Source organism: Sphaerodactylus townsendi, linkage group LG03 (assembly GCF_021028975.2).
Source record: "Sphaerodactylus townsendi isolate TG3544 linkage group LG03, MPM_Stown_v2.3, whole genome shotgun sequence".
NCBI lineage: Eukaryota > Metazoa > Chordata > Lepidosauria > Squamata > Sphaerodactylidae > Sphaerodactylus > Sphaerodactylus townsendi.
The window spans coordinates 56,210,917-56,226,542 of NC_059427.1; the positions used below are offsets into that span (position 1 = coordinate 56,210,917).

The 15,626-nt window shown below is 40.0% G+C and overlaps 1 protein-coding gene across 5 annotated transcripts in view; it reads right to left on the reverse strand.

The window, feature by feature from the left end:
* CACNA2D3 (calcium voltage-gated channel auxiliary subunit alpha2delta 3) overlaps positions 1-15,626 on the reverse strand; it is a 707,732-nt gene that overhangs the window by 664,163 nt on the left and 27,943 nt on the right. The window lies entirely within an intron of this gene.

A 15,626-nucleotide genomic window follows, 5' to 3' on the forward strand; every position in this document is an offset into this window, starting at 1 on the left:
TACGCTGCAATCAGCAATGCAAGAGAGAAAGACTAGGACCGAACTGGAAGATATACAAGAAATCCAAAATGAAGATGAATCTGAAAGTTAGCTTTCAGAACTTTAGTTAGCTTGGAGAACTCTCAACATCTTTACTGTTCCATAAAAAACTGATATGGGGAGAATATAGCCCTTTCCAGACACAGCACCTCCTAAAACATTTCGCTGTTATTTCATGACCTTCAGCACTTTTGTGCCCAGCTTACTTTTCTGTCAGAGTCTGGCCAGAACAATGCCTCAAGTACTAGAGCACAGGGCCATAAAGCACACCCAGGTTGCAGGCTTTGGCTTCCCTAGTCTTTTTAAAATTTAAAATGAACCATCATTACCCACTTTACATGTCAGTGGGTTGCAGATTTTAATTGTATAGTTTTCATATGTATATCATCGTATCAACAGTGTACAAAGAAGATCAAAATTAAGAAGAATTAAAAGGGGGAGAATAAATAATGAGGGTGTGGTAGGGTTGCCAAATCCTGCCAACCACTGGTGGGGGTGGGGTAGAGTTCCCATGTTTAGGTAAACTCCATGAGATTTGGGGGTGCATCCTGAAAAAGACTGGGGTTTCTGTGGGATACAGTATCATGGAGTCCACCCACCAAAGAATCCATTTGTTCTTGGGCACTGATCTCTGTGATCTGGAGATAAGCTGTAATTCCAGGCGATCCCCAGGTCTCACCTGGGGATGGAATCCCTGGGATGTGGAGAAGAATGACTTTTCCCACAACATTCAACCTCCAAAGTCTGTTTTGGTCAGACTTTTTCCCCAAAACAACCCCTCTAAGTCAGCCATTATTCTCTCTGACAACCTAATACCAGCAAGTAATTTTAAAAAATGCAAAATACACGCTGACAGCAAGAGTCAAATACACTAGGCCAGCAGTTCGATAAACAGGGCAGTATCAACAACCACCTGATGTTTCTAATCATTAGAAGAACACAAAAAACAGGAGATCAGTTGAGGTCTCCATCAGAGATGGCTTGCAATGTTCTTAACACCCAATTGGTGTAAGAAGATTTCTTTTCAAATCAAAGAAGCTATATTTGTTTCCCATTTTGCTTCTCCCTGAATCTGTGAAAAAATTGATGAAACCACAATTATTTAAAAAAAGAAAAGATTCATCACAACATATCAAAGCCCACCAAAGTTTTGAATAGGAAAAAAAGTGAAACTGAGCAAAGAATTGATATCACAAGTGTGGAGAAATATTTAAAGCCAAAACCACATGAATTAAAGAAGCACATCAACAAGAAGAAAGTCATTTTTACTGGACAAAATGAAAGTAGCAATAGTTAATACGAGTGAGGGAAGGATTAGAGATTTCAAGCTTCTTTGGAAATTCAAAAGCTGAAAAATTAGATGTAATTGGTTCATCCTGAAGTGACTGAAGTGAAAAGCTTGTGTTATTGTAGCATTCAAGTCATCGAGAATATGTAGAGCTACTATTATTTTTTCACCATTGATTTGATTAAATAATAAAACAAGGGAGAGTTCCTGCAAATCTGACTTCCCTGTGATGAAAAGGTGAGATCAAGCACAGGTTGTGCATTTGAGCTGTAAAAAAACCCCTTAAATTACATTCTAATTTGATTTGCATCAATCAAAGAGATCTATAATTATTCTAAGCCACAGGACTGGGTCTTTCTCACAAGATGCTGAATTGAACAATATTTCTCATTTTTTTGAAGTTTCACTATGCCATTAAAAAGAAACATCTCATCATTTCTTAGTTCATATCTATGCGAAGCAAAACCTATAAATTTCTTATCCATTCCATTCATAATATTTATAATTACTAGGGTGCTGGGCACATAAACGCTCAGTTTCCCTAAATGGGAGTTGCAATTTTTTGTACTGTCTATGAAAGCATAGCTCCTATGTCTGTTAATGTATTCCAGATAATTTTCATTTGAATGTAAAATAACTAGCTGCCAATTCAGCAGCATTTACCTCCCTCAGTCTGGACTAAATATTCTACCAGGCCAGTGTCATGGAATTAATTTTGACTTCTACAGCCAGCAGTTATTCTGCATAATATCTGAATAACTAAATGCAGCTTTCTATATCCATAAATTATTATGTTCCACCACTATATGATTATTTTCTTAGTTCCAAAACACTTTGAGAAATAACAGCATAGAATTGAAGGGGGGAAAATTCCAACAATTTTAGGTCTGGCTTAATCAATTTATATTAACAAGGTCAGATATTGGTGATGACTACTGAGATGGGTATAAGTAGTGGCTAGCACTGGAATGACATCCAACGAGGACTCCATATCCTTGCTTGGTTGCTGTCAATCGGCAATGGTGGTAATAAGGGCTACTTGGAAAGCACTGTGTGCCGTCACAGACTGAATTATGCCAATCAAGGTTGAGCACGAAGGGCCACACATCTGCCTGCAATGGGCAGCATTTTTACATACTCAAAAAAGAAGAGCAAATATAGGACAGTAAGGAACACCTTGCTGTCTTCATGGGGGGCTGGATTGGTTGCCCTTGACACCCATGCCTGTGACACCCAAAATTGTTGATCCAGCCCTCCACATAATTTGAATGTCTACAGACCTTCCCTTCATAGAGCTAATTCCAAATACATGTTTTGTTTAAGAACTGTAAACCATTTCTTCACAGCATGGAACAGCTAACAAAATTTAAAACACAGCCATCCAGAATCAGTACTAAAAAACACAAAACCTTGCTAAATATACCAACCATAAAATTAATAAAGATACTCTATCATACAAACACTTGAGTCAAAAAATTAAACTGAATGATTGTAATATAATACAACAAAAAATATTCCTGAAAGATGCCAGAATCCATCTCAGGAGTTTGGTAAAAACAGCCACCATCTCCAGTACAATCTAGCATCACCCAGTTTCCATTTCCAAAAGCCAGCAGGCATAGTACAACCTTGTATAACTTCTTAGGTTCTGCCAGAAAAGACACTCTGCACACAAAATGAGAGCAATTTCAGCAGAAGACGACATATCTCCTGGAAAAAGGAAAATACCAATACATGACAGAGTGCCAACCTCAACTGAAACATGGGCATTTATCCAGAAACAGACAGTCCTTCACAAGTGTGAGGCTGTAGCCAAAAAAGGCTTTAAAGGTCAAAACTAGCACCTTAAATTCTGCCTGGAAATATACCCAAAGCCAGTGCAACTGTTTTAACAGGAGTGTCAACAAACAGTTCCCTTCAATCAAGAGGGGAGCTGTTGCATTCTGCACCAACTGTAGTTTCCAGTTTACAAAGGGCAGCCCCTTGCAGGGGGGTAATGCATTGGGGTCTCTTAAATAGTTTAGTGCTCCAGCATGTCTTCATCCAGCTCTGGAAGCAAGCCTCTAATTAGCTGTAACTGATCAAACTCCTGGACACAGCACTCACTTGTTCTTTGGAAAGTATGGTCCAAGTCAGGGTGACTAGGCCTCTAGTAGGCGTAGGAATCCCAGCCCCTTCTCTTCCATTGTCCACTGCCACAGTAAGGAACAGGAAGATTTATAATTAATTTTTATAACCTGCCTGATGCAGCATCACAACACTTCCAGTATTTTTTTTAAAGGATGTGAAAAGGTTAAGGGGTGACATGATAGCCATGTTCAAATATTTGAAGATAGAGCAAGCTTGTTTTCTGCTGCTCCAGAGACTAGGACAAAGAGTAGTGGGTTCAAGGTACAGGAAAAGAGATTTCACCTAAACATCCTGATGGTAAGGGCTGTTCGACAGTGGAATATGCTGCTTCCTATTGTGCTGAAGTCACCTTCTTTGGAGGTTTTTAAAAAGAAGATGGATGCCCATCTTTCAGGAGTGTTTTGATTGTGCATTCCTGCATGGCAGAGGGTTGGACTCAACCACCCTTGTGGTCCCTTCCAACACTATGATTCTATGAAAGGGGAAGCTCCAGGAATTGTCAGAAACACCATGGTTTTATCCAAACTTCAGCCTTGGACCTTATTATTTCCTCTGCCCGCAGTGGGCCCTAAACAGTGCTTCTGAAACCTATGTTGTCTTCACTTGGCTGCTTGATCTTTCTGAGCCCTGCCTTGGCTTCACTTCACCCTCAATAATTTGCCTGCTTTATCCTTTTTCTGTGAACAATCTGACTTTTTTTATATTGTTTACCTAGCCTTCCAGTTAATACCTGCAAAAGTTTACATTCCCTTTAGATATGATTCTTGAGCACAGGTGTGTTATTTCAAAATGACATGAAAAATTACCCTAAGTAGAATTGACTAAATATAAACTCTCTGAGTACAGAAATAAACATTGGGTTTCTATTGTTTTGATTCATGTGTTTATTGAGTTCATGACAAAATATACAATTATATTCTACTATATTAAAACAATTCTTCAAGAACTGTAAAGATCGCAGTGCAAAATACAATCAAAGTGATAGTTTCAAACTGTATGAATAAAAAATATCCACAGTAGGAGACTGCAGTTCTTTTAGAAACATGAATTATTTGGAAAACCCAAATCATAAGTCTTCCATTCACAGAAGGTCACATTGTGAAAACCCTAGTTTTCTATTGGTAAGAGGTCCCTTGTATCAATTGCATTGTTGACCTCCATGGGATAAATGGTGCGAGAAAGTGATCATTAGTGCATATCAGAGATTCCATTTTAATTCCAGTCTTTCGTGTTGTGCTGAAATGTGTTGCTTGACTGAACAATGTAGAGGCTGCATTAAAATCTACAGCTGCTGTTGTATAATAGCATAATGGCAGCGCCCAAGAACCTATCATTCAGTTTTTGACTGCCTAGAAAGATTACAACTATTTCCCTCAGATTCAGATTTTACTCTCAAGGTGCATGCATTCTGCCATTTCTGTAATGGTTTAATATACTGTATTTATCTAAAAAGATAAATACAGTACAGCAGACAAAGATACAAAGGGGAAAAGGAGACTGGGAACTGTGTCAAAGTACCTCATTTTCTTTTAAGTCATATGGTCAAAGAGGTAATCAGGAATGACATTCTGCTTCTATTGTCATGATTTAAAAGATAGTAGGGTCAGTTATCCTTTACAGGACACTAAAAAAAACCCTAGCCCACAGTGATGTTGCACATGAAGGAGGTAGCATTCAAAGGCTCTTTACTGTGGGCACCACTGCCATTAGGGATGCACCAGTTCTGGCTCACATATTTTTGGACTGACAGGGGAATTCATGCAATCAACAAGAATCATGAGATAGAGAACAGCAACTGCAACCGACACTCTCCCCTACATACAATGGACTGCCTCCAGATTTTTTATTTATTTATTTTATTTCCCCAATACAAATTTGGGTCATAAGATTTTTCACCGACATTCTTGCAGTGCTCCTTGGGAGTAGTACATTGCCTAAGCATCTGTGGAATGAAACCCCTCTTTCCATATACGGCATGCACCATAAATAACACATGGCTGCCGGAATGTGGTTGATACTGTTTAGATGGAAAATAAGTCCAGAAAATGATAAAACCCCCCCACCCCCCGCACTGCCAAATGATAAGTCCAGATAGGGAGCCATGTCCATGTCCATGTTAAACTTTAGCAACACTATAAAAATGGGAGCCCAGTGGCATCTTAGAGACCAACAACATTTATTCCAAAATATCATTTTAAAAGGCTTTCTCTTCTCCCTCCAAATCCTTTACTTTATTTTGAGCTCATGTCCTGCCCTACCCCAGCTTTGTGCATTTGTTTTTGTAAAAGTTATGTTTACACGAAGCACGCCTTACTCTTGGGGTGCACCTGACTTTGCCAGACTTCTTTTATATGAATGGATCTGAACTGAATGGAAACTACCACAGATGGAGCTAAGACACTCCTCTTTAAATTACAGTGCCCATCTGAAAAGCCACAAGTTAATGTCAGCTATCAGGACATGAAGCCCAAATAAGGAGTTTAGTGCTTGATTTCTGAACATGGATCAACAGTAGGGTGCCAGCCTGCACCTGTTGCAGGGGCAAGGCTGGCCTCAAATGCTTGGACCAGGGCAGGTGATTTGAAAGCCCACCAAGAATGGAGCTGGGCAGCCTTGTTTTCACTCCTATGTGGTGACCCTGGCTCCTGGGGTGCAGGAGGGAAGAGACAATATAAAAGGAGCAGGGCTGATATAATCCCCAGCAGGGAAAGGGCTGATATAATCCCCAGCAAAAATGAGAGGCCAGAATGGAAAAATTCATCTGGCTAGGAGAGAGAACCAAGGAAGGAGCAACCCCCTCCCACCAAGGAGCCACGGGACTCAGTGCAGGAGACTGAGGGTAAAAGAGGCAGAGACTTTAGTGTTGTAACCAAGGGCCCAGACTGGGATCTGCCAGTGCAAATAAAGGTGGCTATAACTGGCATTTCAATTTGAGAGGCTAGGGTGGATGGACTATATGACATACTCCTGTCCTCCATGCCCCTCATATACTGCTACTTGCTCAAAATGTTATTGTGCTTTGTCAACAGGTTTTTTTAATGGTTTGGTAATTTAATTGAAAAGCAACTGGCCAATTATAACTTGAGTATTTAGGCACTTTAAGAGTTTTCCAGAACCAGCATCTTTCACAACAGCAATAGACATGGAGCAAAATCTACTCTTAAACAGGTAATGTTACGCAGGAGAGATGTCCTGCTGAACTAAAAACAGACTACTTAGTTCCTAAGCATTTGCCATAATTCCTCTGAGCCCACTCATGTGGTCTATTATACAAGCAAAATTCCCACTGCTCTCAAAGTAGGACGGGGTCTTTTAAATAGGTTTCTTCTCACATGTCCCTAATATACAGTCCAGAATTATTGCTCAATCTTATTTTCTTAATACAAAGCTCAGTAGATAAGAGCAGGAAGTCACAAGTCATTCTACAAACTAATGAAACAGACAGTGAAACTTCAGTGGAATGAATGCAACAGAGAAACAACTGAAAAGCATTAAAGCAGATGTTTCATAAGGTAGTCTAATAGAGAAATTCCAGACAGGTAGATATATTGGTCTTCAGTGGCCAAAATACCAAACAGTTCTGTGGAACCTTAAACTAACAAATTGACTGTGACGTAAGCTTTTGTGAGTCAGAGCTGACTTCTTAAAGGCAGGTAGCCCATGAAAATCTGTCACAATGTAGTTGTGCCACAATAATATTTCTTGTTATTTGAACCATAAAACAGCAGGTTTCATTTTCTGCATTTTCTGAATTTTAGAACCTCTCAAGAAGAAGACTTCTCCAACAGCAAAGTGATCCCTTTGCAGTGGGAAAATAATTTGTGTGGGAAATAATTTGTGTGGGAAATAAGTTGTGAACAAGAAGGTCTCTTAAAAAGAGGAACTCTACCTCCATCACCATGAAGATCTTTCAAGATCTTCCAGATCACCACTTTGAAAACATACTATACTTATTTTAATTACTATGCTACAATAGTAGATTATCATGTAACTTGGCAACTGGGACTCAAAATACCTTAAGCTTGCTTTGGATTTAATTTTTTAAAGATAACAGATTTTAAGATACATTCAAACTACGTTCAACATAAAAGAAACAGAAAATGCATCACTTACAACCTTCTGTAACAAAAAGTTTGCAAAATAACATTGTGGTGCAGAGGGGTGAGCTAAGTCTCCTCATAAACCAACATTATTGTTTATATTCTGTGCCATAGGCATATTAACTTTTCTGCATTTTCTGTATTTTTGAACTTTACTTGTATTTTCCATTCACGTAACTTAGTTTTGTTAATACTTAAAAAGGTTTCTGGTACAGTCTTCCAAATGTCCGAAATGAAGAGTTTCACACATACCTTCATTTCTGGAGAATATACATCTTAGCTAAGTTTACCCTCCATTATTTGTGATATCTGTATTTCTCTCTGACCATACTAATGCACAGCTGCTTCTGAGTCTGCTGAATCTTGGAATTACTAGCTGTTCTGCTGATGAAAGAAGGCAAAGGGAGTTTTTCTACAATTCCTCCCTCCCACTGGAGTGCTCCATGTCAACCCCATGATGCTCTTGGGGGCCCACAGACCTATATCAGTTTCAGGTGGTACGGAAGACCTTAGCTGGAGGGAAAGAAAGCTGTCAGTTATATAGCGCTACTCTCATCACATTTTACCATTTGTAGCCAGAGTAGTATAATGCAATTTTTAAAAATTACCACTGGTTCTGATGAACATATAAACATACCAAGACTGTTCAAGCTTTCTGTGTTCATTGATATAATCTAATAGAGAAAAAGGAAGGAAAAGCTTAAAAGTAAGAATATTCAGACTTCAGCTTTTAGAGGCTTGAAGGGAAATGATTTCCATTTTATGACAGCTGTGCCAAATCACTGCCTGTCATACTGTGTGTACATGATGCTATCATGTTACATTAATACAAATCCTTTACTGATAATAGAAACTGGTAGGAGGCTAAAAGTGAAATGAAGTGTTATGCCTCACAGACATGGCCTATCTGAATCCAGCAGATTTATTACCTCCCATACAGATTTTGCCAATGGAGAATTTTTCAGCTTACACATGAACAAAGCCCAGTACAAGAGGTATTAGACAGACGAAAGTGTAGCAGTGAGTTTAGAGAGCCCTTGTACTGTGTATCAGACTTTGGTGTAGTTGTACAGGTTGCTGTTGTACAGAATCATTCTAAACCAAAAAGCCTGGTGAATTTCAGCATCGGGTCTGGATTCTTCATCCGGATCATGCCTTCCAAACCAAATGATCTGCTACACTAAACAACTTTTAGACTCAGAAAGCATCAGTACATATTAACTAGAGCAATACTTGATCACAATACTTCTATCGTTGCAGTAGAACACATGCCGAAGTTAAAAGGTTCACCCCCTGACAGTGACAAGACCTGAGGTAGCAGGACTGGGAAACAAAAGTTACTGTGCATGGCTGAATGACAAATTTATATTCATTGTTGTAGGTATACTGTCAGCCTCTCATCACATCAGTTTGGGGCATGAAGGAGTAGACTACAGGAAAGTGACAAAAAAGCCCCAAAACCTTTGAGGCTAGGGGAAACCCAAACTGGGTTAGTCTGTAGTATATCTGATTGTTTTCCATTCAGATTTTAATCACTCTATCTGAGATCAGGACATTCTGATAAACATTAATAAGAAATGATCCATTTAGCTAGTGAAAAATAACTTTAACCCATAGATGTACTCACCACTGCTTCCAAATACATAGCAGTGGCATAGTAGTTAAGAGCAGGTGCATTCTAATCTGGAGAACTGGGCTTGATTCCCCATTCTGCCACCAGATGAACTGTGGAGGCTTATCTGGTGAATTCAGATTATCTTGTGCATTCCAACACATGCCAGCTGGGTGACCTTGGGCTAGTCACAATTTTTAAGAGCCTCTCAGCCCCACCCACCTCACAGGGTGTTTGTTGTATATCAAATCCACTTTCATAGGGAGGGAAAGGAGATTGTCAGCCCCTTTTAGTCTCCTTACAAGAGAGAAAGGGAAGATATAAATTCAAACTCTTCTTAGGTGAATCTGTGAAACTCAGATTTTCATGGGTTCCTTAAGGGACAATTCTCCTCTGTTTAGCATAGCCCAAAACCTTACTGCTCCTATTTATAAGCTTTTCAGCTCAAAGGAAACCTACTATACATTTTTTTACAGCTAAGACATGGGTGCATAATTATTCACTTCATGTATACAGCACGTATGTTCTCAGTGGGGACCCAAAGTGCTGACACTGTCCTCTCCTCCACTTCATTCTCACAACCACCTAATTAGGTCAACAGCATCACAGAAGAAATCATCATTATGGTCATCCAGTAAGCAGCAACGAAGATAGTTTTGTGTTTCCTGTTAAATCTCTTAATCTCTCATAAACACAAGAGTCCTACATGGGAAACAATTTAAGGCTAGGTTGCCAACTGATTTGGGAAATTTATGGAGATTTGGGGGGTGGAACTTGGAGAGGGTGATGTTTGGGGAGGGGGAGACATCAGTGAGGTATAATGTCATACAGTCCACTCTCCAAAGCAGCCATTTTCTCTACCAGAACTGATTGCTGGATATCAGCTGTAATTTTGGAAGACTCCAGTCTCCAGCTGGAAGTTGCTAACCCTATTTGAGAAGCAAGTGCTGGAGCTGAGCTAGGATAATACAGAATGGAAGACACATTGCAGCCATTATCCCTAATGGCTATACAAACTTTGGCTGATTACTGTGCTTGCTGTGCGATAGGGTGAGTGTCTGTTGTAGCAAGATTTTTTTTTACAGACCCATTTCCTCAAGCTCTACTTTCACTTTCCATTCACTCCACAACAAGCGAGACCACTGTTAGCATGACTTTTAATCTGCTTTGCTGTCAGAGCACTGGAATTTGCCAGTGAGCAGTTTTGCACCCGAAATCTTTCCTCCGCCCATGGCCAGCCTTCCCTCTCCCTCATGCCACCTTGCATGCCTTCCCCCCAACCCGCATGGCTGCTGGCTGCTTCAAGTAACAGAAAAGAAGCCCACTCACACAACATTGACCTCTAATTCTCTTAGTATTTTGAGATATCCTGTTAAATCTCTTAATCCGGGGATGGGGCGGTCTAAAAATCTAATAAAATAATAATAAATAAATAATAATAATATCGATATAAAGAGAGCTTGGAAATAGCAACCCTCTGTCCTCCAGTGGCAGCAGAACCAGCAGGAGTAAGTGTTGAGTGGGGGGAAGGAGGAGAGAATATTTTCTCTATGATGGTCCCCTTCTTTAGAAGCCTTTGGTGCAGGGAATTGCTTTGCCTCTCATTTGGTAGGAAGGAGGATTACTTCTGGAACAGTAGTATCGACATAAGTGCAGCTTAAAGAATTAAGGCAACAGTCTTGACTACCAAGTGTAATGGGATCTGTGCCTTTAAGAATCAGACCTGGAGAGCTCTCTGCAGAAAAACTACAGGGAAAGGAGGAAGTACCTCCTTGCATGCAAACAGAGAAATGCAAGGAGAGCCCTCTGCAAGTCCACTGCGCAGAGAGGAGTCCCCAAGTAAGCATCCCATGTGTAATGGGCCATTGTTATCACTATGAGCCAAATGACATTAATTAGGAAGCTACAGGAGATTTTAAAATACTTTCTATACACTCGTGTAGTGTTTTTGTGTGTGTATGTGTACCATTTTTAACTAGACTTGAATCAAAGCTGCTTAGTTCATTACAAGGAGTGGAGAGAGTGTTGACAAGCATTTCTGTTTTCTGCAGAGTTCATTTTGAACACATCTGTGTTGTTACAATGCTCTTTTCTGTGTCGTTTTGTTCTTCTTTGCTTTCACTGTCTTAACTTTACTTGTCCACAATACCATCAATGATTAAAAAGAGGAAGTCTTCAAATTCCTCCCCCTACATACACACAAATATCTCCTCCTGGAATACCATTATCTTCTAGGGGCTTGAGCAAGTCATTTTTATCATTTCCATTTTTTTCCTTTTCCTTATTTTCCTTATTTATTTGGGTACTTTTCACCACCTGTTTTTTTTCAGTCAATGTAGATTTCCCGAGGCTTACAATATGGAGGAAAAAGCCAACAAATCAGCAAACAAATCAGCAAACACAATAAATCTACCTGTTCCCAAAAGACTAATCCAAAGAACACTTCATTGCTCTCAATTTTCTGTGCCTTTTCCTTTGAATTTACCATTTTGCCTTATATCTGCAGAGCTCCTTGAGTGAATAGAAATTCTGACAGTATCTGTGGGTGAACCCCATTTAATTGCTATAATGACAGGCACTCTACCCCAATGTGTAGCATTAGAGGAACAGCTTTCAAGGAATCATGGGGAGATGATATATAATTTGAAAATTTCCCATACAGAAAATCAATTCTCTCTCTCAAGGCTTGATCAAGTCAATATTCCATGCTGTTTTAGCTCACTTTCAGCTGCTCTCAGTATTCTATGCCCATGGGTTTCCAGTCTCCAGGTGAGACATTGTGATATCCCAGGATTACAACTCAACTCCAGCCTAGATATTTCTTTGAATGAAATGACAACTTTTGAGGGGGGACTCCATTTCATGTTGCTTAGCTGAGGAACCTCCCCAAACTCCCTGCTCCCCAGGCTGTATGTTCAGAAATTAGCTGACAACTCTATTGCTAGAGTATTCTGTGGACATCATTTTTCCCCTTTTGATCAACATACAAAGTCATACTTTTTTGCACATCTGGGGAAAATTCCCAAGTAAGTAGAATTCCTACTTGTTTTGAGTGATTTGATTCTGCTGCTTCCAGAAGTCAGCAATCATAACATTCAATGTAGTAATGACTGACTGTAGAAGTCCATATGTTTTTGATGACACTGTATTTGGCATAATTCTTGTTAAAAAAAATCATAGTGATTTGCCATAACCAATTAGATTAGTCATCAGGATTTGCAACTAAAGAGAAAGGAAAGAAAAAAAATGCATAGTTGCAACAGCAGCTAGGGAGCAAAAGGAGACACGATATCCAAAAGAACATTTATTTGGTAATTTATTTGGCCAGGCTAACTGTGCTACATATAAGGCAAATATCAACATTACCTTAAATTTGACACAGTTCTCCATTTCATTCAGAGCAAAATAATAATAATGCTGCTATCTGAACAGATCTTTCTCATCTTATTGATTTCAGTGGGGTTAAAACTTGCACAACTCTGTATAAGATAGAACTATAGGACACTAGGATAGGCCAAGCCTACTTGAACCTGTGGGGGGGGGGGGGGAACATTATAACCATTATCCAAGTGGCTACATATGAGAATCAGCAAGTGAACATGAACATTCCAAGCATGTTTTCTTGAGCTAAAAAAAACAACAACAACATTCAGGAGTTTAGGCTGTTAATATTAGTACCAATTGCTGTCCGAGGGTGGATCTCTTTTGTGCAAACCCCTTAACCAATAATACACATTACTTTACTGCCGGATTAATAAACTGGCCATAGCCATTTTATTGAGCAGAAGTGTGAGGCTAAGCATGGGTCTGGATCTGGTCATGTGGGCAACATGCTAAAACTCCGCAGAGCGAGCACCCCATCCCAAGCTTCATTCTACTGCGGGGCTCTGCCGGGCGGATGCTCCTGGCCAGAGATGTTCCTCTTCGGCCCAGTCTGGCAGGGGCGGTCGCCTCTTGCCACTGTTGCCATTCCCAAGGGGAAGGTGTAGCTCCCTAGCCCCTGTGCCCTTGCCCTTCCAGAGCCATACCCATGCACCAAAATGCCAAGTATCTAGGCTATGCATTAACATAGAAAAGTAGGGAGAGGTGGGTGCCCAAATCGTCAGCCGGTGAGAACACAAAAGGAGGGCGAGCTCCTTTAAAGTCTCAGTTTGCCCCTCCTTTCTTCCGGTGATGCTAGCCCTTTCCTAACATGGCTCCCCGTCCCCTTCCACCCTTACTGGGGAGGTATCTGCTGGTTTCGCCCCTGAGTAGCAACTTCATCTCGTGGTGATTTACAGACATCTTTAGCCAGGTTGGCCAGAAGAAAGAAGTTGGTTGATCCTGGTGAAAGAAGTTAAAATCCACAACAGTTATGGAAATTCCACTAATATCCCTAATAATAATGATTAATAATTATAATATAATTTTATTTTTATTGTATTGTATTGTATTTTACAACTGTGATCTATCATTATCAGTAACAACCAAGATGGAAAAAGCCCTTTCTCATTTTGGTTTGGCCCAGGACTCATCTGGAAATGTTTCTTACTCATTAAATGCTTCCTCTTCATTTTCTTGGGATTGTGAGCTAGATTTTAAATTTTTTAAAAAAAATGTTAAATGTGTACTGTTAGACCAATATACCTAAAAGATCCGAGCTGTGATATGGTAAAAGATTTAAGACCCTGAAATACAAGCCCTTTCTATTGCACCTCCCAAAGACACATCAAATTCTGCAGGCTTAATATTTAGGTAGCTATGGTTGTACCATCTAAATGACTTCCCTCTTCTCTTTCTCTCTGATGTTCATACTGTTGGGATCACTGATGTGTTATTTTAATATAAATTGATTGTAGACATGATCTGAGATTTTACCTCCTTGTTATTTGCGGCCAGATGTTTAGATGCTACCCCAGTGAATAAACTCAGGACACGCTCTGGATTGAAATGGGCCACAGCCCTTTTTATTGAATGCTGAAGCTGAGCGAACAGGAAGAGTACATCTTAACAACCAGACAGCATCACAACTGTCCCAGCACCAACCCCAATTCTTATTGGGGTGATCCTACAGGTCCCAGGCTACCGGGCGCTTGCCCCCCTTGCAGCCCCTAATTGGTGGGTTGTCAGGCTCCACTGTAGAGGCCTTTTCGGCATGCTCCCTGAGCCTGACCCATCTCAAGCCCCATTCAGAGGCCTTGAACCGCAGGGATGTCCGTCATGTGATTTCAGCCTCCCCACAAGGATGCACTCCTCTGCCCAAGCCGCTAGGACTGTGACATGAGTAGCAGCACATCTAACAACCCCGTCCCATAAAGGGAGGGAAAGTGGGTCAGTTTGCCAAAGGCACCAAAAGAGGCTGAGACTACCGCGTGCTGCCTATTATATAGGGAGCATGCTTCACCCCTCACCCCATACATGAAGCACAACATTGTTGGGTGGGAAGGCTCTGCCACATGGCCACCCAGAGCCACGCATCATCCGTGCATGGAGTTCACTGTGTGCTTTGCCCCCTGTCGCAATTACAGGCCTTGTTGACTCAAGTGTCATCATTTATGGTTTTATGTCTTATCATATCATACTTACGGTTTTATGCTTTATCATATCACAGTGATACACTGGAAGGCACAATAAAATAAATAAAAATAAAATAAACAGTGGTGTCTTTGGAAATGAAAAGATATATGCACAATCTATGTACAACATGAACAGAACAGGGCAATGGTAAATTTATTCTGACCAACTCTTACCTTGCAAACCCTATGATGAGACAATTTACAATGGAAAAAAAGCTACAGTAGTAGAAGTTGCAACCTCCAGATCAGATAGCACTATTGGAAAAGAGTGGAGGACAAGTATGAGTAATGCTATTCTTAATGACATGACTGGACTAAAACTGAAAGAATCAGTTGTTGACATGAATGGATACAAAAGGGAAGTCCAAAGTTGTTTGATTCTTATAATAGGAATAGGGAACATGAGAAGTATGAATCAAGGTAAGCTCAAAATTGTAAAATGAGAGATGGAACATTTATACACTGAAATCTTGGGAATGAGCAGCTTAAAGTGGATTTTCAGTCAGAAAATTACAAAGTATTTTACTTGGGGAAAGACACAGAAGAAACAGAGTTGCTCTAATAGTGAGATGCAGGAGCTATAATTAATGCAAAGTGTGACTGAATAATATTAATCAGATATCAGTGAAAGCTTATCAATATAACCATCATACAACATGATGCCCCAACTTCAGATGCTGAAGAGAAAGAAATTGAAAGATTTAATGCAGGTGTCCAGGAAGAAACTGAACACACACCTATACAAAATATGTTGATAATCCTAGGTGACTGAAACACAAAAGCATAAAACAAAGTAGAATCAAATATTGTGGGAAGATACAGGCTAGACGCACAAAAAGAGGCAGAAGAGTGACTCATATAATTCTGTGAAAACAACAATTTGTTAATTGTGAACACATGTT